The sequence below is a fragment of the Ambystoma mexicanum genome, chromosome 9, assembly GCF_040938575.1.
Source record: "Ambystoma mexicanum isolate Mex_15411 chromosome 9, UKY_AmexF1_1, whole genome shotgun sequence".
NCBI lineage: Eukaryota > Metazoa > Chordata > Amphibia > Caudata > Ambystomatidae > Ambystoma > Ambystoma mexicanum.
The window spans coordinates 281,540,375-281,567,222 of NC_090931.1; positions in this window are offsets into that span (position 1 = coordinate 281,540,375).

Sequence of the window (26,848 nt, forward strand, 5' to 3'; positions counted from 1 at the left end):
TACTATGTATTTGCCCTCTTTCATTAGACTGTCATCCTGCGTCAAAGTTGTTTCGGCCTGTGACGTTGAGGACATATCACCACAGTTGAAAGAAATATTGCTGCTATCAAGTTCTGATGCGTCGGTGAATGCTGCTGCTGGGTCATTCTCTGTTATTTCAACATCTGCTACTTCAACATTGATGGGAGAACACAACAATGTCGACAGCTTTTTTGGTGGCAATTTTTTGGCGGGTGTAGATTGTGTGAATTGATCTGCAACTACTTCAGAGCTATCTTCAATACATCCAGTATCATGTTGTTGCGGTGGTGCGGTCGTACTGTAGCAATGGTCCAATACAACTTTGCTGGATTCTCCGGACACATTCATTTCATTTTCTGTCCATTGGACATGAGCATCCCGAGTCTGAACACGCCGCGTCTGAATTAATAGTTCCTCCATAGTGTAAATGGTCTGGCAAGCAACATCTCTCATTCGCTTCACTGTCTGTGTATGTATAGTTCGTAGACCCACGGGTAACTAGTGGACAGATTGGAAAAGGGATGTTCAGTTTAAACACAAGATAAAGTATAGTACAATTGACTGGAAAAAAACATAAAATAGTCCCCAGCACAAAAACATTTCTAAAGTTATGAACTGTTTGTAACTAACCTTATTTTTGTTTCTTTTCTTTGCAACTTTTTGACTCGACCTTCAACATCTGCACGCTGTTGCTCTGATTCGTATCCGCATGTCTCCCCTTCCTCTTGCGCTGCAGCGACTATATTTTCTGTATCCGCATAGACAGCATGGAATGAGGCTCCATCGACTCCCTGAAACATAGTATTTTCATTACTGTGTATCAAAATATTGTTAGCATAAAACACATGTGAGGACAAACACACATGTAAATCTCAATAGCCAAACACGATTTAAACATTGTGTGGAACAATCAAACGACAAGTATTCGAGTTCTGATGACCTAGTTCCATGGAGCTGTCAGTATCCATACCTCTGGCTCTGCATGGACTGCCACAAATGATTGTATTGAAGAGGAGGCATCAGCAACTCCCTGAAACACAGTACTTGCGTTAGTATGGTTTTCAATATTGTAAACATAACACACACTTGGGGTTCGACAGCACAGGTACATATAAAGAGATAACCACAAATGTTGCATTGTCTGAAAGAATCAAGGAATATTTAAATATGATCAGATTTAATCGACTTATTTCTCCTATTTCTTTACATCTGCATCATCTAAATGGGATCCTGTGATTGTAGTGGAAGCTCCATCGTCTCCCTGAAACACAGTACTTGCATTAATAGGGAAGAAAGTATAGCAAATGCAATCACGTTATATGATCACGCTTGATGGAGCGGTCAGTATCCATACCTCGTGCTGCTGAAGAATATCTAGGGCTGTTGTCAATGTGGTGCGCACTTCCGAAAGCTGTTGCGCCGATTCGTATCCGCGAGTAATGCGCAATATAGCACAGTTACCTATGCCCATATATAGATTTCGTTTGTGGGTTATGAAATCTAAAAATAATATATTGATAAATGTCATTATTCAAAAAGCTATACACTCATATCAGTGTCGAAAGTATTACAAATTGGAAACAACACCTAAAATATCAATGAATCCATTTGGCTACCTACACACTACCGCAAGGCCTAAAGCTAAAAACGGACACTTGACTCACCAGTGGCGGAATGTGGACGAATAGAGTGGGAATAGCGTTTGCGAGCAATTTTCGTGTCGATCGCCGTTTATTCTTCTTTGTTACCCAAGATGTGGTGTACATGTTCGAGGGAAAGTGCCGGCTGCAGATGCGGTATCGATCATCCCTCTTGTCCTCAAAGACTTGTTGGACTCTACTTTCCAGCTCATCCAGTGGATATCCGCAATGTCTGACCCATTCTCTTATTCGATCAACAGTTTTTCGGGAATACATGCATTGTAGTGCCTTCAGATTTAGCATGGATCTTCGAAGGGCAACCGCTAATCGAACAGGCAGGGATTGTTCAAAATTCTGAAAAGTAAATCTCAAGATTATCATAAAACCTTGATGAATAAAAATGTCATAAAAAAGTAAATTAACCATACCATGCTCAATGCAAGGTTTGTTTTGGTCGCCGGAACTATACCAGTTCATCATGTGCGGCTTAGTATTTGCATAAGTTACAGAAATGTTTTAAATTATGTGACTAAACTCTGAACATGTGACTCGTCCCTTGGATGTTCTGTCTTGCACGAAAAGGAAACATGCTTACATTATAGACTGGACCCCCGAAGGATGCAATTCGATGGCAATTGACACAGATGGAAATAAATAGATCTATTGATAGCATAACAATTGAAACTCAAGTCAATAGCAATGAGACCAATGACCATAGCTCTATTGGGTACTGTAATCGCAAATAGCTAGAAATGTAAAAATGACCGAAATATGGCTAGGATACATGGCCTTACCTTGACCAACAAACAGTTGGATTCAGCAGGCCGAGCAGTATGTTGCAGGAGAACAGGTAGATGGCCACAGGTAGCACACTGACGAGTTTGCTCGAAGCGGTCACAGATAGCACGACGACGAGCAGATTAGCATAGATCTCAATGCTTCTCAGGTAGAAGGTTCAGGAGTTGACTTTCAAAGCACAAAGATGTTCTCATGAGACATATCAAGCGGTTTATAAAGTATTAGAAACAGGGGTGTGTTTGTGAATGAATGACGTGTGTATGTCGTGGTATTATGTGGTTTGCAGGGGGTGGCCTGCCTCAGGGGAGGCCTGCCTGGAGACACGGGGTCTGAGGAGGCCATGTGAGCGATGGCCCCTGGGCGTGGGATACCTTTTGAAGTGTACATGCTGTTTGGCACCTTGGCCATTTGCGCCCGTGACAGCCCTCCATGCCAGCGCTCATCCCCGGTGCGAACCGCCTTTGATAGAGGGGGTGGGATGGATGGGCCTGGGGCGTGCAGATAAGGCACAGGAAGACTGCCAAATGGAGACACACGTATGTGGATTGCAGGGGGGCGGCCTGCCTCAGGGGAGGCCTGCCTGGAGACACGGGGTCTGAGGAGGCCATGTGAGCGATGGCCACTGGGCGTGGGATACCTTTTGAAGTGTACATGCTGTTTGGCACCTTGGCCGTTTGCGCCCGTGACAGCCCCCCATGCCAGCGCTCATCCCCGGGTGTGAACCGTCTTTGATAGAGGGGGGTGGGATGGATGGGGTTGGGGCGTGCAGGCAAGTGTATGGGAGCGAGGGGCCATCAGGCCCCTCATCCTTTACTTCTCAGTAGAAACTCGTACCAAGTGCCTCCAGTAGTGGGTTCGCCCCTTGCCCTTATGTGATGTTAACTTTGGATGACATTCGCGTAGATGGGACCACTGAGCAGGACACGGGGCATCCATTTTGGTACCCCCTTTCCACTCCATCTTGGTGACCAGGCCTCAATGTGCAGAGCACATGGCCCCCACCCTCGTTCCCACTCTGACTGGAAAACTCCAGAGGTATTTGCAACAGCTAATAAATGTAACACATCACTCTTCCTCTGAGATCACGGTCCTGCATGTGAACCAGCCTGAACTAAGCACATAGCTTGTTCATCTCCACAAACGTGTCCTTGCCCACGCACCCTCGCCAGTGGAAACTTACTGCCATTCTGACCCTGTGTCCCTGCAAGGTATTCTGTTCATGTGCCAGACCATTGGCCACACCATGATGCCCACCTAGCAGATCCCCAACTAACATTAGACCCCTACTGCAGTATATCGTTGCCTATCAATAACAAATGCCACATACCGGAGATTCTTGTGAGCACTGATCCACACTTCAAACAGTGTATTATAGTGGTCAAGACCCTTAACCTAAGGCCTGTATAATCAAATGTTAATTGATAGTATAGATATATGTGTGACTTTTATAGAGACATAACCGACTGAAAGACTTTGAACAAGTGTTATTTAGTGCATGCATTATTGAGAATATATTATGTTAGCTTAGATAGTGACCACCCTGCTTCACAGCGACCTGACCTTCACCCATTCCGAGCACAGATGTCTGACGTCCATCCTTAAATGGAGACACCCTTGATTCATTTAAAAAATCGAAACAACCGTTGTTAAAATATATGTGATGTTTTATTTTGTATCTTATTTTGATGACACAAAAATACAAGACTTTAAACATTGTACAGGTCAGGTTGCAGCACAGCGAGAGAAAATCCCCTGTACTGACCGCTGCCACTCGGGAACGTTTCTCTTATGGCACGAACGGCACAGGCGGGTATCACTCTTCGAACGCGGTATCCAAGCCTCCCGTGAAGCCACCATGTAAAGGAACGATAGGCCACCAGCCTGTACCACCTGTGAAAAGGAATTAAACAAACTGTTTTTAAATAACCAAGATAAGTTTAATAAACGTTTGTCGCCAATGACAATTCTTGTAACTAATGGCATTCTGCTCGGACAAATGCTATCTAGACACTGCATACTATTGAACGACTTTCATGCGTTACAATATGTATATGTAATTTTGGATATAGTAGAAGACCATGAAATAGGAGTGGAATGACAAGCAGAGTATACTTACTGGTTACTCGGATTACGAGGACGAACAGTTGCACGAAGTTCGTGCATAAGCACCATCATTATCCTCAACACGGACCGTGTGAGGCAGGCTGCCCTGAAGTCTGGCAGCTCGGTGATGCATTGTGGTCGTGGCTCGCCTTCCGAAATGTAGGCCACGCATCCCGAGTTTTCACAGCAGCAGCAGTTCTCATCCTCGGTTGGCATTAGCTCGCATCGATTGCATGTGCACCAGGTGGAAACACCGTCCATGCGACTAGGTCCAGGCTCTTCAGCTTTTGAATCGTCCTCCCAACTGCCGTCCGAAGACCCATCGTTTTCGCATGTTTCCCTTTCACGTAGTTCCTCCTCTGTATACTCGGGCTCGTACATGTAGGGCATTATTGTAGCCATTGTGTGTTAAACAAACTAAAATAATTTATAGCGGTGGTACTGGTATCTGTTCACACGGACTACAAGCAATGAAGGTAGCTGACCAGAGCACAGAAACGAGTCACAGAATACTCAAAGTAACACAGAGAGAGTAATGGAATCGAAAATCTGCTGCTGTGTGTTGTGAAACGGTCTGTTTATACTTATTGAGGAAAGAGGCGTCCTGCCATTTCCATGGCGACACGTCAATAGCTGAAGCGCAGCGAATGTTGACACAAGACGTGCTTTGGCATTGTGAAACGGGCGGTACGCGTCTGCTGATGACAGGCTCAGGGGCGGGGGATATGATTTAGTGCCGCAAAAGCAGGTCAGCCAGGGCGATGGGGGAAATGATAGGATTATCACAAAATGGCAGCTCCCTGATGCCTGTTTTCGCGTGCGTTTAATGGACGAAAACTCGGGTAAGGTCCATAGGAAATTTTTCTAAAATCGAGCGACTTAGGCTTAAAAACACATGGCCGACCCGAAGGGGCAATAAAACATTTTGACCGAACCATTCCTTTAAAAAAGGGGGGCCATTAGGTCCCTCATCACTTACTTTGAGTATTGGTCAAACTGAAAAACAGGATGATGCTGGAAAGATCCAATCTCTCCAATCCGCTTGTATTGGTTTGTGGAAATGGCTGCTATTTATGTCTGCATCTACCCGTCATGTCACCACACACTTGCGCGTGGGATGTCACAGGTAAGCAAGCCGTGATTAGTCAAAAAAGGTCTGTGCTCTTAAGAGCACCGGCTATTATCACCTGAATAGTTGATTTCTTAGTTAAACACTATTAAAATGCAAATCATGTTGAATAAATGTTGGTTTATGGAATTGGCAGGTATTAATGACGGGATCTACCTGTGACATCATCACAAGCATGCGTGTGTGACGTCACAGGTAAACAAGCCGTGTTTAGTAAAATATTAGTAAAATAAAGGCCTGAGCACATAAAGGCCTCGATAGTTACAACTCGATTAAATGCAATCACTGATGTGAACTGTTGAAATACAAGGTAAACTAAAAGCTAATTAAGTCTCTAGTCAGTTACGAAAAGGAATTAACTTAATAAAGTACTACTCTGAAATACAGAGCGGTTGTAAAAATTACCCAAGATGCTAAATAAGTGTTAAAGAATTGGAGGTTTATTACTAAGGGTAGCTGTTGAAGCGTCCAGCAAGGATGCTGCAGTTGAGACGTCTTTAGCCTTAAAAAAAGGTGTGATGTGATGACACCTTAATCAATACTGATGTACTCAGAAGGGCCCTTGTAGGTAGAACAGTTAAGTTTCTGAAGCTAAGTAGCGGGTCAGAGTATAGCAGTATGCAAAACTCACCTATATCTGTGGTTGTGGCTCATTAAAATTATATAATGGGCGGTCAAAGTTGTGGTAGAAACTCGTAGAGAGTTGAGATGATAGAACAGTGTTACAATGTAGATGCTCGTAAAAACAATGGGAGTTAATTTAAATGAAGATTAAATTGTGACATGTTAAAGTATGTATTTCACAGATTCCGATTGTAAATTACATATGGTTACTAACTGAGGCAATAAGATCAATGATGAAAAAAAATATGAAAGCATACTTAGAGTATTAGTGTGTTAGAATCTGTCTAAATGACCAAAATGGTTCCTAGTTACATTAAATTCAGAGGGACCCACAAGGTTGTTAGTTAGATCTCTCACATATCTATTTTCTTAGTTATCTCTTAATTGTTTATCTCTGTCAAAAAACTGGGGTCTTTCTGCTTCCCAACAGAGTTACCATTCTCTGCTGTATTGAAACAAATTCAGTAATTAGATCCTATATAGCACTTAGTTTAGAGGAAGGGGCCCAGGTAGTATTCTTCGTTGATCCCTAGCGGTGTCATGGCATCAATTTTATGCATCCAAAATAATTCACGTTGTGGCAACCTTTTGGGTCAGTCATCCCCTCTAGGTAGTGGAGGGATTACTTCTAAGATGGAGAGCCATAATAATGGTTTTCCCCGTTCCCCTACTATGGGAAAAGATGTGTGCTCCTGGAGGGGAGTCGATTCCTGGTCACCTGAATTGAGAAAATGGTTTCACTACAGCTACCAGAATCCTTAGAGACTGAAAGAACAATTATATTGGTGACACCTGAAAAGAAACGCAGCCTCCCTGATGATTGTTTGTGACTAGAAAGCGCTTGGAGGAGTAGACCGGCAGAGCAGCAGCCAACTGCTGACTGTTAATACTTGTCAGCAGTTGGGATTCAACCTTGTTAATATATGAACATTCTTGGGATTTAACCCAGTTATTTTTATATCAGGTAATATATTGACTGGGAACTGGTGTGCGCGCCTCGCCTTCCTTACTTTTTCATACAATTTTGTGGCGTTCCGGGCTCCAGAGGCAGCAGCACCGGGGTTAATATGCCCTACTTTGGGGAGCCATAATAATGTTTTTTCCCCTCTCTCTACTATGGAAAAGATGTGTGCTCCTGGAAGGGAGTCGATTCCTGGTCAATTGAATTGAGAAAATGGTTTCACTACAGCTACCAGAATCCCTAGAGACTGAAAGAACAATTATATTGGTAACACCTGAAAAGAAACACAGCCTCCCTGATGATTGTTTGTGACAAGAAAGAGCTTGGAGGTGTAGAACAGCAGAGCAACTGTAGCTGAAGGGATTCAACCCTGTTAATACCTGTCAGCAGTTGGGATTCAACCTTGTTAATATATGGACATACTTTGGATTTAACCCAGTTATTTTTGTATCAGGTAATATATTGACTGGGAACTGGTGTGCGCGCCTCACCTTCCTTACTTTTTCATTACTTCTAGGATCACTACTCTCAATTGTGATATATTGTGTTGATTTTCTTTTAAATGTCTTTGCACCAGTGATTTTGTGTTTGCAGTTCTAATGCTTGACTTATGTTCGGTCCATCTTTCTTTGGCCCTTCGTGATGTTATACCTACATAGTACTTGCCACACGGACAGCAGAGTGTATAGATGACATTTCTGGTCTCGCAGGTTGCATAATCTTTAAGCAGGATTTTTTTTGCCAGTGTTTGGATGACGAATATGGTCACCCTTGATGATTCTTGAACAATGCTGGCAATTGAGGCAAGCAAATGTACCACATTTGTGTTTACTCAGGGTACTTAGTTCTTGTTGTTTTGGTTTTTCGGCTCTGATGAGTCTGTACCTAAATTTTTTTCCTCTTTTATAGGCCAGCATTGGTGGTTCAGGGAGTAGTCGGTTGCGGTTGGGATCAGATTTGATCAAGTCCCAGATTTTGAGAATAATATGCTTAATCTGGTAACTCTTGCTGGAATATTTAAGCGTATGAATTAGGCTTCTGTTCTCCTTTTTTGTATTGCCTTGCAAGAGTTCTTCACTTTTCAATGCTTCCGTCCTCACCTCCGCCTTGTTCAATATGTCATCTGGAAAACCTCTTTTTGTGAATCTTAATTTCATGTCATATTCTTGTTGTAATTTTTCAGAGTTTTACGTTATTCTCTTAAATTTTAGCAGTTGGCTGTATGGGAGATTTTCTTTCAGGTGTTTAGGGTGGAAACTGCTGAAATGTAGAGTGTTGTTCACGTCTGTTGGTTTCCTATAGATATTGGTAGTGAACCGAGATCCTGTGGGTTCAATTTTGACATCCAAAAAGTGTATTGGTGGTTTCCCGATTTCCATTGTGATTCAATTTTTTTTCTCCTCTTTTTATGTATGGATAATGTGTTATATATTGTAAAGTTGACTGAGTTCAGCTAAATCAAAAAAAAAAAATTGTGAATGTTATCCTCTCGTTCCATCCATTAAGGTAGTTGAAAAATTGGACTAATTCTTCCTCTGTTCCTGCCCAAATATAGAAAATTCCGTTGATGTATCTTTTCCAACATTTGATGTTGTTCTTCCAGGGTTGTTTCTCCAAGACGTGTGTATTCAAAGAAGTATATAAATATGTTGGCATATAAGGTGGCGACTGAACTGAAAATAGTTATTATCTAGTATGATATTAATCAATTCGATTGCAAAAACTTTATGGATTGTGGTGTCATCATGTCTTAGTAAGACCCATTACAGGGCTTCTAGTCCCTCATTGTTGGGGATGGATGTACAGGGGCTGTTCACATCCATTGTGAATAGCAATAGATTTGGTTCTCCAAAGTCAAGTGTATCTAAAATCTGTAAGAAGTGTTTCGTATCTTTAAGGTAGGTGGAGGTGGCTTGTACCAGTGGTCGACGTGCAGCATCTAGATAGACTGCCAATGGTTGGAAAACACTTTCTGTTCCTGCCACTATCAGTCTAAATGGTGGGTCCGTACTAATCTTGTGTATTTTTGGTAATGTGTAAAATACAGGTGTAACTGCGAAATTTTTAATTAGAAATTTGCTGTTTTTTTTCAGAAATCTAGTCCATCTCAGATGCTTTATCAATTGTTTCCTTAATGATTCCCTTGATTGAAATAACTGGGTCATTCTTTAGAGTTAAATATGTTCCGGGGTCTGAAAGTAATTTCATACATCCATTGTTGTAAAGAGAGGTATCCATAAGTACCAGGGCACCCCCTTAATCTGCTTGTTTCATAGTTATGGTCCTGTCATCCGCAAATTCTTTGATCTTCAATTGATGTTTTCTGATATTACTTCTGTGCGGTGTATCATATTTCAGACACCTTAGGTCTCTTGTGGTTTTTAGTTTAAACATGTTAATCAGAGGATGATTTATTTGTGGATGAAAAGCACTTTTGTTCTTCATCTCAAGATATTCAGGAATTTCAGGCTCATATGTTGTCTCGGCCAGATTTTCAAAAAATACCTTCAGCTCCATTTTCCTAATTAGTTTCAAGAGGTTAACCTCTTCTTCACATAAGGTAGTGTTATTTGTAGGAATAAATGACATACCAAGATTTAATGTGTTCATTTCGGTTTGTGACAATTGTTTGGATGAAATGTTTAGCACAATGGGTTGTTTTATTTGTTCTTCTGCCGCATTTTTCTTTTTTCTGGTTGTTGCCTTCAATGAGGTACTAGGTTGTTCTGTCAAAATTCCCTCACTGGGAGGTATCACTGGGGTGGTTATATTTATTGTGGTGGTGTTTTCTCTCACTCCACTGGTAATGTCACTGCTGTCTGTGTTATTTCTAATAAAAAAAATCCCAGTTACACCTGTATTTTATGCATTACAGAAAATACACGAGATCCAGTCTCTGGGACTACACAGTATGTAACTGTTTCCTTCTATATTGGTTCTAGGTAAAAGGAAGGCTTCTCAGCTCATTAGTTGGAAGTGAAGCCCTTGACTGGTTGGAGTGGTTTTTGGTGGCCTTACTTCCACGGTGCGTTTAGATAGCATAGTCCTAAGGGGTTCCCTAATGGAAGCTTATCTTTGTGGGGCAGGCTCTTCATAGAGAATCCCACTACTTACACCATGTGTGACGAGTCTGACGACATGGTGAACACAAGGGTCTCAGACTTTGGGTCTTTTTACAGAAATTACTTTATTAAGCAAGTATAATCAAAACGGCGTTTAAAGAATAAAGAAAAAAGTACAAATGAAAATGCTTTAGAAGTCCATCCCTGAGTGAATAATGCAAACTGAAGGTGTATTTAACCTATGAAGTAAAAAGAGTCCCCAAATTAATAAAAAAAGCTACAGTAAACTTGCCTGTCCCAACTAATCCTTTAACTTGAAAAGAAGGTTTCCTGAATCGAACACTCCTAGAAAGTAAGTTGTCAGAATAGTTAAGCCAAATGGTGCAATGAAGTTATTCCCTTAGGTGAAAAGTATTGAGGGTAGAATATCTAACTTAAAGTCCTTCCCTAAATAACAAAAGTCCAACAATTTAAAAGAGGTTTTCTGTTAAGCTTTTCTCAGATAGACAAATAATAGGAACGCTTATGTGAAGCAATAAAACTGGGACCTGTAGTTGTCTTCTAGGTGCAGGACCTCTTAGGTGAGGGATCAGCTGGGTCCTGTGCCTTGGTTCTTTGTCTCCGTCCCTCTCTTGCTGCGTGACTCCCCTTTCCTTCAGGAGTCTGTCTTCATTACCCTTCCTTCTCTCTTTCTTCTTTGCCCCTTTCCTCTTCAGGGGATCTTTGATTTTGCCCCCTTCCTCTCGGGGGCCCTGCTTCTGTCCTGGTCTCTTTACCAGCATCTTAGCAAGGTTGTTGCCTTAATCTCTTCCCAGGCTTCTCAGGCGGGTCAGCTCTTTCATCTTTCTGGCTGTAGGGGTCCTCTCCTCCTTCCCCATGGGTTAGTCAGTTTCCTCAGCCTCTTCTCAGGCTTCTCAAGCAGGCAAGCTCTTTTACCCTTTTGGTTTATGTGGGTTGCAGGGGTTCTCTCCTTCTTCCCTCTAGGTCAATCGCCTTCTCCAGCCTCTTCTTATGTAGTTCATGTGTTCTACCCTTTTGGCTTAGGTGGGCTGCAGGGGTACTCTTCTTGTTCCCCCTGGGTCAATCAGTTTCCTCCAGGCAGCTTCCCGGGAGGCAGTGCTCCAGGGTAGTACAGGCTCCTTCGCCCAGGAAGTAACTTAATATAGCTTCTCTTCATGCAGCAGCGCCTGACAAAAAGTACAGGGAACATGTCCCTGACTGAGACAAGTTCAGAATGGGCAGGCTCTGCTTTTAAAGCCAGTCTCCTCATCCGGCTGGCTGCTGATTGGTGGAAAGCCCTGCTTGCAGGATGGGCTGGCAGGCTGATACCACTTTGGTCCTCCTGTGTTTATGCTGTCTTTCTATTGGCCAGTTGGGCGTCTATTTCTTCAATAGTAGATTCACTTTATTTGCTTTTTGTATTCTTGTTTTATCCTCGGTTCTTGGGGACTCAGATTTTTATTTTATCAATTTAAGTACCTCTTACATTTCCCCAAGTTTATGTATTGGTATTTGAACCTGGGTCCTTCCATAGGCTTTATAGTACTCCAAACATCCGGGACTTCTCCTGGCGCAGTGGAAGGGAAAGACTAGGGCCTTTCCTCTGAGGCCTGGCAGTGTCTCACCACCATCCTTTCTCATAGGTTTTCATCCCTCAGAGCAGAGGATACCGCTGTCCCGGCTCCCAGTGTTCCAGCACAGGTATGCTAAGGGGTGAACACAATGGAGGAACTTCGCTGAAAATGTTGGGCTGGGGGGGACATGACATCTGATGAAAAGGTGCCCCAGCCAAATGAATGGGGACAAAATGGTATGCCATGAAAGTTGGGGGGGGGACAAACACCCCTGTCCCCCCTAAAATTACGCCCATGGGTGAACACCCATCTGTTCCTCCATGCATCGTGAGCTGCGCCACTGCTTGCGCCATTCCTCTCCAGCGGGTAACAGCACGACACCTGCCATGCAGTCCTGGGTAGAGCTTGTGTGTAGATTGCGGGACAGGGATTCACCACGGTGCATAAAGTAGTGTGTACTCTTATGGGGGTCGGGTGGAGCTGCAAGAAGTATTGACCACCACCAGAAAGGGTAATATTTTATGCATCTAGGGTATTTACTTTGGCAAGATTTGTCTAACTTGTCATGCCAATAAAGTTCCTGATATGTGTTCTAGTGTAATGGAAGAAGGTACCAGGTAGTGGAAGAATTCATGCCCCTCCAAATTCTCTGCTCATCTTACTCTTACTGACCCCAAAGAAGAATGTTGGTTTTATGACTTGCATCCCTGCTCTGTTTAAGGTCCAGCAACATTGAATTGTTTTTTTTCTCTGCTATGTTCTATTACTAACACAGTATCTGTCCCGCTCAGCAATTTATCTCCCGCCTCCGCTTCCAATTGCTCTTTGAATTGATTTTTGTATGTAAGTTGCTACAAAGGCAATCTTGTCAAAGGTGAAGAAAACCCTAAACCCTTGATTGTCCATGTTGCTAATGAACAACCACAACCCAATTGAGACTGGAAAGGAAACCCTATGTCCAGATGGATTTGCAAATAACACTTTGCAAAGGATTAAATCAAGTCACTACCATATTTTAAATTGGTAATTGCACTTTTATTTGCCAGTGCAAACTTATAAAGTTCAGTTGGGATCTCTTGTATATATTCTATATGCAATCATTCTGTAAATTATTTGTAACCCTAAAACTGTTTTTCAATTGCTTTCACAAATTATTTGAACATCAATTTAAATGTATTTCATGTCACCGAAATGAATGTGACCATGTACTCATCAACCAGAATAAATTAAAATGATTTTTAATTCACGTTTATTGATTCTAAATGTTTGCGGGATAAGCCATGCTAAAGTCCCCCGAGCCCTTTACAATAAAACAAAAGCAATTACATGATGCATTTTACAAGGTTATAAAACCAATCCTCAAAGAAATTACACAAAGTGAAAACAATCAGTACTCCAAGGACAATCCCGTATTGCCAATTGAGATACAGCACGCTTTTCATTTCTTACTAAAAAAGAATTGTCCGAGATCTGCCTGATATCAAGAGCATTTGAAAAATCGAAACAATTTGACGCCTCACACCTCTCGTTCCCCCCACATTTTATTCAACGAAAGGCAGAGTTACAAATGCATGATGACATTGCTGTGCATAGCTCTTCCTCCACCTGAAATCATTCATTTGGACGCTAGACAGGTTGGCTCATAAGGGTAGTAGGGTGTCTGAAGGACTGAGCGCCCTAGTCCGAGTCCTTGGCTTTCGTTTAACAAACTAAGGGCCTCATTACGACCCTGGCGCTGATGGAATGAAGGGGGCTGGTACGCGACCGGCCCCCTTCATTCCGTCAGGGCAGATTACGAGGTTCCCTTTGCGGGACCCGGATCAGACGTCTGGTAAAACCAGACTTCTTTTCCGGGTCCCGCGAGGGGACGAGGGAGGTAACAACGGGACACTTGTAATGTGCCCGTTGTTACCTCCATTCCCATTCCCATTGAGCCCTATGGGGGCTCAGATGGGAATGGGGAATGGTTCCTGCAAGGAGGAATTACCTTTTCCTCCTATGTCGGAATGACCCAGTTATTCCTCATTGCAGGAACCTGGTAATGGAGCCCGGTTTGGAGGCAGCCATGGAGCTAATGGCTCCATAGCTACCTCCAAACTCGTAATGAGGCCCTAAGAGTTGAAGTTAATTCCTCAGGAGGCATTGGACCTAGCCACCTCATATCGATGAATTGTGAAAGGAAGGCCCTGGACTGAAACCGCGGTGTCTCCATGACCTCTATTTCTATGCCAATTAACCACTCCAGAGCTATGATCTTGCCACAATGATCGACTAATGCAGTATTTACAAAATTGGTATCACAACATGGCATTTGTAGGCACCAACCACCTCCACCACAACGTATCTTTAGGAAGAACCATTGAGGATTTGGGGCTGCATGCAACATGCTTTGATAGGAGCCATTGGCAATTTGGGAACCCCTGCCTGACCCGATTTCCTCAATTGAGTCAGAACTAGCATGGAGATGTAGAATAACCTGCTTTCTGAAAACAAGCTGCACTTCCCATGAAACAGTGGGATTCCAATAGACCCCCTTTTCCACAAGATTCTTCCATCTCAAGCCCTGTTCTCTTTTTGCTTGTTGAACAGTTGTACACATCAACTTGGTTAACATCTGAAGTGGCAAATCTTTTAAGAAGTCAGACCCATCCAAGTCTTCAACTCCAGCCTTCGAACTCACAGTAGTACACCTGAAACAATTAATGAAATTGCACATTTCTATGGGAGGGATTATTCCATGTGTTAATACCATGCCTTTATTTACAACTTTCCATCTAAAGCCTCTGGGAAAATCTTAATTTAAATGTACTCCACAGAGAATTGAAAAATGCGCTTGTGTAACCCCTTTACTGCTGCATGCAGGTCTAGGCGTGATGTGTGCTAAATGCATTCAGAACGTGTATGCCATATTCTTAGCCCTGGGAAGGCAGTGCCAGGAGGAGGACATACTGGCTCTTAGCAGAAGAGGGGTTAAACCGCTGCACATTCTCCCCATGTAGGGGCAGGAAAAGCTGATGCACAAGCCTGTGGTAACTTGGATTTGGATGGGAGACTGTGACTCTGTGGTTTGTTTTCTTTTCTTCACTTGTGCATGCACTGCAAAATGCTGGCAGAAGAGAACACGTGGTGAGCTGCAATACTGCCAAACATTCCTGTTGCCATGCCAACCAAATTTTTCTCAACATCCCTTCATTACTCCTACGTCCCGTCCCCTTTCCTACATACTGTATGGGTGTCCCTTGCTAGGAACGGGAACGGAACCATTTTCACCAGAAAAAACGTCTCCTAAATTTAGTTGCGTGCAGGGGCGAGGCCCAGGGAGCATGCGTTCCTTTGACTCCGCCCACCGGCGCCACACACTTGTCCTCTTCTGGGAGCAGACCTCTTTCACCTGCTTGGGTTGAGGCCCTTTTTTCTTCCTCGTAATTCCACGCAATCAAATCTTCTGCAGGGATATTTTTCCCCTTTATTCTACCTTATTGTATTCTGTACTAGCCACTCTATTTGTTATAGAGATATAAATACTAAGTCCTCTGGTGCCTCGCCTCTCCCCGGCGCATGTCGGCTGTGGGGAGCTTTATCACGTGAACGGCCTGCAACAAATCCTTCCCCACGTCAGACCCGCATGTGCTCTGCCTCCGGTACCTCAGTGACGACCACAGCTGGGATAGCTGCTTGGCGTGCAACTCACTTACTCTCCGGTCAATAAAAAAACCAGCGGGCCAGTTGGAGGGAGCTGTTTTACCAAATCACCACCTGAGCATATCAAGGAGTACGTAAGAAGGAAGACAAAACCGTATTTAAGTATATTGTTCTCCAAAGCACCACACAAGGGAGACTCCTTTCCAGGGAAGCGGCCAAGCGGGAGGGGCCTAGCAGGATCTACTACCAGCAAGGAAACCAAGACTCTTCGAGCTACCGGCCACACAGCTGAGGGGTCCATAGATGCTCCCAGTCCCAGTGCTGAGGGGCCAAAAGGCTCTTGTACTGGGGATTACCCTGAGGGGTTCTGCTCTACTACCAGGCACAAGCCTGAGGGGGCGCCTACACGCAATACTGAAAGCACTACCGGAGTTATGTCTGAGGGCACACAGCCTCCCAGGTCCATGCTGGGGTGCAGGGCAGGTCCGAGCCTACTCACTCAAGCAAACAGGCAGAGACCAGGGCCAGTACAGTAGTCGACATGCCTCAAGAATGTGGCACAGTACAGGACAAAATGGCCACGCAGCAAGACAAAATGGTGGCTCGTCCAGAGCGTGCCTTTCCAGCGAGCATCAAAGGCTGAATTTCACACCACGGGTGGAATGGTCTCTGATGGTCATGTGGAGAACATCCTACCCGACCACATTGCCCAGGGGCACTACAGGGAAGTGAGCTAAGCCCAGAGCAGGCAAGGCACAGGGAGGACTCAGCAGTATGTGCAGACTCACACAGCAGTACCAGTGCAGGAGCGTGCTTCACCAGCATGTAAAGAATGTTTTTTTGACAAGTTCCTCACGCTAACGAAATCCCCACAAATAGGGAATATACGTAAGGGAATCATTTGGGACACGATTCCGCTTATGCTCCTTCAGCAGCCAGCTTCTGTCCAGACACCAGCTCCATCACAGCCTCTGCCTATGGCACAGTCCCGGGTACCAAATACTACGGTGGCCTCGCCGCAGCCCACAGAGCCTCCCCCGTGCATCCGAACAGCATGACACAGCTGTCTACAGATTCCCTGAATACTCCACCAGCAGACTCCATGTACCTGCACGACACAACGAGCGACATGGATGAGGAGGATGAGGACACCTCCTCTTCTTCCAGGGCTTTCCATGAAAGGTTAGCCGGAGTGGCAGAGAAACTTGGTATTCCTCAGCCACAATGGAAGCAGCCAGAGGCGGGCATTCTGACAGAGGTACTTAACATCCGCTCGCCCACCAAATGGGGGATTCCTTTACAGAAGGATTTAGAGGCCCTGGCGAAGAAGGGTTGGGGTGAAATCTCATTCAACGACCCAACGACCAAGCGCCTGGATGCAAAATGCAGGCAGGCAGAGGGTGATTTTCTCATCTTGTCCTTGCACCCTCTACCTCACCCATCAGTTATTGCAGCAGCATCAATGTATACTAAACCTCAGACTTCCACGTCTTCATCCACTGCGGCCCTACTAGGCAAAGAGGAAAAGGTCCGAGAGGCCTATGGAAAAGAAGTGTACTCGAATGCCACGTTGCACCTACGGCAAGAAATGCGGATGCCATGCCAGCTGCCATGAACCAAAAACTGTGGAGGGAGATTGCTTCCTGGATCTCCCAGTTCGTAAGCAGGCGCGGTTCCAGGTCAGTCTAGCAGAAACAAAAATAGTGTCTCAAGACCTAATGGAATCATTGGTGGCTCACATTGACACAGCAGGCAGGGTCGTATGTGCGGCTACGGACATGAGGAGAACTGCATGGGTTAAGGTCACTAGATTTAGTCCGGATGAACAGGACTGTATTGTCGATCTACCATTCGAAGGAAGGGACTTTTTCCGTTTGTCCTCTGATGAAGAGTTGAAAAAGAAAAAGAACAGCTCCCAAACCTTCATGCAAAGCCAGCTTCTAAGAGCTTTGACCAAAGCCAGTCTTGGTCTGATGGAGGTCGTACTTTTGGTGATTTCAGGGGCTTCCAGGACCGCCACACTAGGCAACTCGACAGGTCTCCCTGCCAACACTGGCGTAAACAGCAGAAGACTACACACAAGGGCTTCTTCTAGCCCCCGTCCGAGGCACCAACCCCAGAGGGGAAGAAGCAGTGATGTGGTCATCAGGATCCACAGCTCTCCGGACGGGGGCACGGATTGGGATTTTACTCCCACAGAAGAGCTACTAGGCAGGCCTGCAAGTTGTCCTAGATCTCTCAGCCTTGAACCTTTTCCTACCCCTTCAAATGTTCATGATGGTTACACCAGCATTGATAGCGGAGTTCCTGTGTGGGGGAGACTGGACAGGGTCCCTCGATCTGAAGGATGCATACCTACATATCCCAATTTGACAGGTCCATCATTCCTTCCTACGGTTCCGGGTCATGGGCTTCCAATTCTAATAGAAAATTCTTGCATTCAGTCTCAATTCAGCCCCGAGTGTGTTAATGAGACTAATGAATGCTGTGGCAGCGCTAGTCGGGTCGGAAGGCCACCACCTCTATCAATACCTTGACGACTGGCTGGTGTGAGCAAATTCTCCAGAGGGAGTCGAGAACACGGCAGCCAGGCTTCTGCATATGCTATAAGAAGTGGGGTTCTCCAACCTCAAGTCACAGCTTCAGCATACTCATTCCTTGACCTTCTTGGGTCTTATCTGGGATATGAAAGTGGAAAAGATCTTCCTCTCCGTGGACAAAATTGTAGCGATCAAAGTGGCTACAGGGCATTTCCTAAGCATGGCGGTAACTTCGGCATGGTGATACCAGCATATGCTAGGGATTGTGGCAGCTCGTCTTGTGATCGTGCCTCACACCAGGCTCAAAATGAGGAGGCTGCAGCTACATTTACCGGCCTCTTGGAGTCTGGAAACTGGCTCCCAAGCTGCATTAGTCAACATACCACCTTCAGCAGGGCCTACTCTGGTGAAGGATGGACACCAATCTCTTCGTGGGCAGACCAGTCAGGCAGCCACAACCTGCACACACCATTACCACAGACTAATCCTTCAAGGGCTCGGGAGCGACATTGAACGAGCACAATGTGCATGGCCTAAGGTCAAGAAAGGACCAGGACAGGCACATAAATTGGCTCGAAATGATGACTACATGGCTAGCTTTGAAAGCTTTCCTCCTGGTTATCAACAACAGCCCGGTCTGCATTCAGACAGATAGTTCCACCTGCATGTACTACCTCAACAAACAGGGGGGCACCAGATGATCTCCTCTGTGCAGGCTAACCATCGACACATGGGAGAGGGCCTTAATATACAACATCTCTCTCTTGGCCACCCACCTGCCGGGCGAGTCCAGCCTCGAGGCGGACAGGCTCAGCAGGCTGGGGATCGACAATTAGTAATGGCAATTGAATGAGAGGGTCTTGAGGGAAGTCTTCAACAAACGGGGTCAGTCCCAGGTAGACCTATTTGCCACCGAGGCAGAGCTTCACTGGGGGATGCATTGCAGATTCAGTGGCATGGCATGTGAGCATACGCATTCCCACCCACCCCGCTAATTCACAGGGTCATCTGCAAAGTCAGCTAGATGGGGCGACTACGTCTCATCTTGATAGCACCACAGTGGCCTGCCAGACCATGGTTCTCAGAGCTGTTATGACTGACCAATCAACCACCAGTTCCCCTCACAGTTGGGCTGGATCAACTACTATCCCAACAAGAGGGATTGGTGGTCCACCCCTCCCTGTGGAAATTAGCCCTAGCAGCATGGTTCCTGAGCATGTAACCATGCAGCACCTCTATTTGTTGCAGGAATATTTGGACATCATCCAAGGGGCAAGAAGTGCATCCTCTAGGAGCCAGTATAGAAGCAAATGGACCAGGTTCTGCAATTGGACCAAGAATAAGGGCATAGACCCCTTAGTTTGTACCCGAGACCATGTGATGGCCTTTTGAGCACATCTTGTGCAATCGAAGGTGCAGGTGGACACGCGCCGCACCTACCTGGCAACCATAGGTGCATACAGGAACTCTGGCGATAACCTTTTCTCCACCTCCAACCATGTGGTCAAAAGGCATCTTGCAGGACTAACCAGATTGTACCCTCTGGTCAAGCATCCTCACCCAGTCTGGGATCTCAACGTGGTCCTGGCGGCCTTGGCCCATAGACCTTTTGAGTCCATGGCATCGGTTGACATCAAATTGGTCACTATTAAGACTGCACTCTTGGTGGGCCTTACATCAGCGAGCAGGATCAGTGAAATTCAGGCACTGGTGGCTTCTGAGCCATATGCCACGTTCCATCGGGACAAGGTGGTGCTATGGACACACCCCTCATTTCTCCCAAAGGTAGTGTCTTCATTCACCTCAATGAAGAAATAGTCCTTTCAACTTTCTTCCCGAACCCGCAAGATGAAACAGAAAAGGTCCTGCATTGTCTTGACGACAGGAAAGCCCTCAAATTTTACCTGGACAGGACTAATGTCTTTTGCAAGTTGAATGTCTTGTTCATCACTTTCAGACTGTCAAAACCAAAGGTGTCAAGCCTCCAAAGCCTCAAGAGCCAGGTGGATGGTTTTGGCCATCAAGGAAGCCTACGAGGGGAAGCGCATGAAGTTGCCAGCAAGCATACACGCTCATGCAGTCAAAGCCAAGCCTACAGTGTTGGCGTTGCAAAGACACATGACATGGCAACTAATCAGCAAGGCGGCCATGTGGATCTCCTCATTGGCCTTCTGCAAGCAATATTGCTTAGACGCCTGTGTCAGATTTGATGATGCATTTGCCCAAGCAGTCCTAAAGTCCTGTTTTCCCAGGAGTTGCAAGTCTCTCCACCCCAGGGCTTCAATCAGTGGTAATCGCCCATACAGTATGGAAGAAAGGGGACGGGACATAGGAGTAATTATAAGTCACTCGCTGTAGTAACTAGCGTACTCCTAGTCCATAGTCCCCTTTTCGCCATACGTCCCACCATCCTGCCCCGTTTAAAAAAAACAGCGTTATTAGGCAAACTTAATGTGGCCGATGTGTCAAAGGGGACTGGGGCGTGGTGCTGGTGGGCAAAGTCAAAGGAGCGCATGCTCTTGGGGCCATGTCCCCGTACACAACTAAATTTAAAGGGGGTGGCCATACAGTATAGAGGGAAGGGGACTATAGGAGTCCATTAGTCACTACGATGAGTAACTAATAATTTCCCTCTGTAGTATTGTTTTACTGCAAGTTGGCACTGAAGTGCTACCATATGTGGAAAAACCAAAATAACTACCCAATGGTCCCGTTAATCACCTCATCCACCCTCATGCCTCTGGTGAGTGCCTTATTATTGGCTGCCCCTCTTATTCAATTGGTGATCAAATTTGCCAGAATTCTAATCACCTCAATGTACAAGCCGCACTAGTAGGGAAGCTGATTAATGTGGCCTGAGCTAGGTTATGGCCAGCGCTGCCAAGCCTTGGGACTGGAAAAACCACCAAATGGTTACTGTGCACAGAAGAAAAAAATGAGGAGGAAAAGTGGAATCTTCCACCTCGTCATTACATGGAAACTAATCTCGCCATCCCCCAAAAAAGAAAAATTGGAGCCGTGCAAGTCGTCCAAATTCGAGGATTTTTTTAAATGCGAAAGGATCTATCTTAATAGGCGGCTTCCATGATAACTGCTTAACAGACAGAGATCACCGGGACTCGCTGATACACCATAAGCCGGAGAACGGGGACTCTGAGAAAAGAGGACCGCATGCCAGAGCAGCTGCCAGCAATCTCGAAGTAATGTGGCCCTTGCTTGGCCTCCATAGCCATCTTCCACCTGTGAAACAGTGGACACAGAGTACTGAACCTGTGCAAATAAAATCCCTGACCAAGGAAATCAAACTCAGTTTGCAGAACCTGTTTAAAAAGAAATGGGATGGAAATGTTGAAGTAAGGTAAAGAGGAGCAATTTGCTGTAGCACTGGAAGCTCCTGTAACGATGCGTGTGCAAACAGACAGCTGCAGCTTGGGATACAATTCCCATGACTGGCAACATCCCTGTCGAAAACTGTCACAAATTCCCGCCACCAACCCACTCACCCACCTACCCAGACAGTTGGCATAGATATGATGCTATCATTATATCCAGACCCGACCAAACATTTGTTGATAATTTGATGCCACCATCAACTCTCTCCCCAGTCTTCTGATTTCAGTTCAGTTAAGTCCTGGTATCTGACCCTCTTTCTGAATGCATGCTCTGATAAAGATACTCCAGCTGCCCCTAAAGTATGTGGCGCAGGCCCCACTTTAAAAATTCTGTGACATCTGATAATTCCTGGGTCACTTGCAGGTGAGTAGAAGAATTTTGATGGTGCTGTCTTCTGGAGCGCTCTCATGGCTCCCGGTTCTCTACTACCCCACCACTTTCATTCCCAGTGGGAGGAATTATGTGCTGACCACCGAATACAAATAGTTTATTTTCTCCCACTCTACGAATGAGAAAATGTGGGTAGGTTTGCACCTGAATTCTAGAGTTGATGCGCATGCTTGCACTGGAACAAGTTCAGAAGCTCAACGAAACTCAAAGCAAACAAAATGTGTCTGACTTGTTTTTATCAAGCGGGCTTCCAAACACTACATGCTAATGAATCCTTCAGATCAGGATTTAGAATGGAGGAGTGTTGGGAGCTATTTAGCTCCTTGGTCGGAACTAGAAGTGCCTGCTTAGCTTGACACCAACAGCTACCAGCAGCTACTTTTGGGTCCCAAATGCAACTAATGCCTCACAAGCAAACCTATGTAAATTTAACTGTGCATTTGGGATACTCTGTAAATAAACATTCAAACAAATCTGTGCAACCTTTAAAGCAAAATGGGTCATAAATCATAAACAACATTTTATCTTTGCATCTTATGTAGAAGTTAGATTTGTGGAACGCTATGTACTAGCTCCTCGTTCCCAGTGGTAGCTCCTGGTCACTGGTTAATGCTGGATACCCAAGAGCTGTTTTTAGCTCCTCCTTATTCAATCTCAATCCCGGCAGATGCCTAGATCGAAGTGAAACTGGGTAAATTGCTTGCTAAGCACTCAAAAAAGGCTATGCCATAGACGAGGGCTGTTCTATCAAAGAAGAGGCAGACCCCTTAATTTGTTTTAGTCTGTCACCTGGCAACATCAAGCAGGTCAACACATTTCATTTGTAAAAGTCTAGAAATAATAGGAGTTGTGTTGGCATTGCCATAAACTTCTCTCAATGAGAAAACATAGGGCTTCCGAAGAGTGGCTGTGAATCGAACCTCTGATGTTAACTCAACTTTGTGCTGCACATCAACCACATATCGTCTCGAGAGATGATCGCGCAAAGGCCCATTGCTCTTATATGCTACCACTGGTTTCAGGATCTACCAGAATGCTGACACAGACAGCAACTGAATGAAGGGGGTGCAGGTGAACCCCCAAAACTGCCCTGTCACAGGAAACTGAACCACTGTCATGCGACGTGGTGGAGGAGGGAAGCTGGGACATTCCACACCAACAGGATAAGGAACCTGACAGTTTGCAATGCCACCTACCCAAGATGGCTACTCGGGAGCAAGTGCAGGAGTTAATAGCCGCAGTACAAAATCTCTCACTGGAGATGCAAAACATGAAGACTGAGAACAATTTACTGAAGCAGATGGTAGCAGCTCGGGAACCACCTACGACCGATTTACCACCGATGGCCTTATCCTCGGGCAAATATGACGGTTCCCCCAAGAAACTAAAGGAATTTCTTGATGCTTGCAGGGTCTATTTTGCCTTTAGAACCCGCACATATGCATCGGATCATGTAAAGACAGGATTTCTGATTTCCAACATGACAGGTAATGCCCTGGCTTGGGCCACCCCATTAGTTACCGGTACTGATCCAGTACTCCAGGATTTTGGGGCATTTGTGGAGCTACTGAAGTGCACTTTTGAGAGACTAGAACTTTCATTGGCAGCCGGGGAAGAATTGTTAGACGTACGCCAGGGTCAAACTGATGTAATTGTCAGTCTAGAAAAATGGATACCTCTCATGATTGACGGCAAACGTATTTTGGTGGCCGAAGGCCAACCGTCTCATGTACGAAACGATAGAAATACAGGTTTCCGAGTTTTACCAATGAACGGCCATTTTGATGTAACAAGGATCGCCATTTTGTTTTCTAACAATTGCTCATTGCTTTCTGTTCAAATTGCTTCGCAGCATATTTTCTGCTTACACTGCTCGACTGTTAACATTGTTGTCTGAACGTGAAAGGACAAGGCCGCAGGGCCACAAGGCTAATAAGAATTTGTTGAAACACAACGTAGGCAGCTCCGGGGAGGAATGCCCGGCTCCCTCCCGAATGTAGCCTTGAAGCAGAGCCGCAGGGCATTTAATCATTTCACAGCTGCCAGCCAGTCTCGTTATATGGTAGAATATGTTAGAATAAAGCAGCTAAAGGCTTGAATTATGCTCTTCTTATGGCCCCCCTTTTCCGAGCCCTGTAGAGCGTGTCGGCTGCCAGGACACGAATAGCACCTCATAGATAGCAAGGCCTGGAATGTGACTCTTCCCCCGTATGTAGCTTGCTTACAAGAACAGAAGCACTGTGTTCTGTTCAACAAAGAAAAGATGTCTCCGCACTTGCAAGGTTGCATATTGTTACTAGAATAGATATTTGAAGGTGTCATATTCGTCGAAAGTGTCCATCATCAAACCGAGTTCAAAGGAACCCAATAAAGGGGGGTGTTAAACATGTCACAGCTGATTGTATGATATGCATTTTGTATATATGTAACTGATGTATGTAATTCGCTCTCTTGCGTCCCTCGAGGTCTAGAGATACACGTCGCGGGGCGTGAGACGGAGTTGGCCAACTGAGACTATTTGCTTTGCAACCCTAGCTTTGGGAATACAACCTTGTGTCTGGCGTATCTATCGTGTGTGGTGACTTGCCTTGTTTCCATAACGCGAGGGCCCCCTAGGGGCCCCTTTAAAGATGGCGCCTGAATAGGGACCCTCCCCCACTTGTTCCATCGTTTACGTTGTAATTGAGTAAAGGCGAAGAACGACGAGGACGAGACGATCGAGCCGGGATCAAGAGGTGTTCGGGGCACCCTGTAGAAGTGATGAGAGGTTCCTTTGCAGATCTGCACACACCTGATCCCTGATCGACGTATCTGGCTAGAGAACAAGGAGGCGAGGGTCCCGAAACGAGGCAGAAGCCAAGAAACGCAGACACAATGTCATTGGTTATCAGGTGAGTCATACCTTGATTCAAAGTAATCCTGATATTGGTTGAGAGTTGACTTTGCAAAATCAAATGCCCTAGGTAAGGTTGATTAACCAGGGGGAAGGTTCAAACATGCCTGGGGTATTGTCCACCCTAGCAGGGTTTTTCCGCTGTGGTAGACAATTTTTGGAAGATGGCCCAATTGCACCACCTGGGGGAACGCCGGCGTATGAGATGTATTTGAAGTATGGTGTGGGAGCGATAATATTCTGTGAGACTTGGCATAGGCAAACCAGAAAGCAACAAGACCATCAGTGGCCGATAAATGGTAGTTTTGAGATAGCGAGAATAGATCATTTGGAAAGAGTGTTGATAAGAAAGAAAGCGCGTCCCGCAGCATTTGATATTGTTAAGGACTGGAGAAGGGAAGCAATGCTCCGATTTAGAAGTAGAGCAAAGCATGCGCGCAGGCATAAATCAAAAGGTGAAGTAGCGGAAGCAAAGGAGGAGGAGGAGTGGACTGAGAGTCTAAGGAGGTCAGGTAGACGTGACCAGTTAAATATCGAAAAGATATACCCACAACGAGAATTGAACATAGCAGATGAAGTGATGGAAAACATATTGATCCATACAAAACAAGGCCCAAGATCAGAAGCGAGGTCAAACACGTCAGTAACTATTACTCAAGCCCCTCCCGTAGCTCAAACTCTCCTTCCCGCAGCTCAAGCCTCCCACAGCCACAGACCGCGCACGTAACAATTCCTATTAGCCAACCAGACCCACAGCAGGCACTCCCTGTTCCCATTGTCCCATTCGCACCTCCCGCCTTAGATACAGACTCTGTACCGTCCGTTCCTCCAGGGGTTGAATTTGAAACCGCGGGGGCGAGAGGCGGGACTAAAAAAAGTGGATGCACGAGGGCAACTCGCAGTGCGATCAGCAAAGAAAGGAAGGTGGAATTGCAGCAACAGGCAGAAATGTATATAGACGGGAATGATGGGACGGCAGCATTGGCTTCGATGTATGACTTCCGAAGAAGCAACGAAAGACAGGTAGTGTTGGAATGCATGGGTGAATATTTGGTGGAGAGATAGAAACAGTTAATTGGAAAATTACCACCGCAGCGATTGTTAGACTTAAATGCATTAGCACGCTGTAGACAAAGAGATGAAGAAGTGAGGGACCATGTGTATGGACTTTTTGAGCTTAAAAATGAATTGGATAATGAATATGCTGAAATGTTTACTGCACCTGGGTACAGGAGTAAGGATATCAGGAGAAATAGAAAGGTGGTAGTAGAGCCATATATACAGCGATGACATTCGATGCCGTCAGTACAGAGGGGCGAAAAATTGAAAGTATGTATACGAGAGGCGTTCAGATGGATGTCGGATCCCAGTATTCCCACAATGGAGATACGTGAGATATTTGATGAATATTCCATGCCCATGAAAAGAAAAGCACTGCAGTCGATGGCTGAACATTTACTACACAAAGATATAAAAAACAACAAGGCCAGCCCACCCAAAATAATGGCAGTATATAAGAGAGCACTAGAGCGAGGGACAGGAGAGACAACCCTATCGCTTGATTTGGGAATATTATTACACATGAGAGAAGGGGGAGGGACAGTAAGTGGGGCATTCCCTATGAGGGAGGTCCCACCTACCTTTGTGCCAAAAACAGAGGTTCCCGCAACGGGCACCGTAGCGGTGCAGGTAACGCCAGCCCAATATACCGCCCAGTACGTGCATGTCCCCTTTTCCAGACAGGAGGTGAACAACATAAAGCAGATGATTCCCGATATAAGAAAGAATCCTGCAGGATTTTACAAGGAAATAGAGTCCTGCCTGCAATCATCTGTGCTTACCATGGGTGACATAGACCTAATATTCCCGGTGATCCTGCCAACAGACATATGGAAGCAAATAAGAGAGGTGGATGATGTAACGGCCTATGGTGCCACATGGGCAGAGTTGGTAATAGAAGACAGGAATAAACCGGTTGGAGGGACACCAGGAGCGAACATGGTAGCATTACCAGCACGCATACTACAGAAATTAAAAGAAATTGTCCCAGAGAAAAGAATTCAATGGGACAAGTTGAC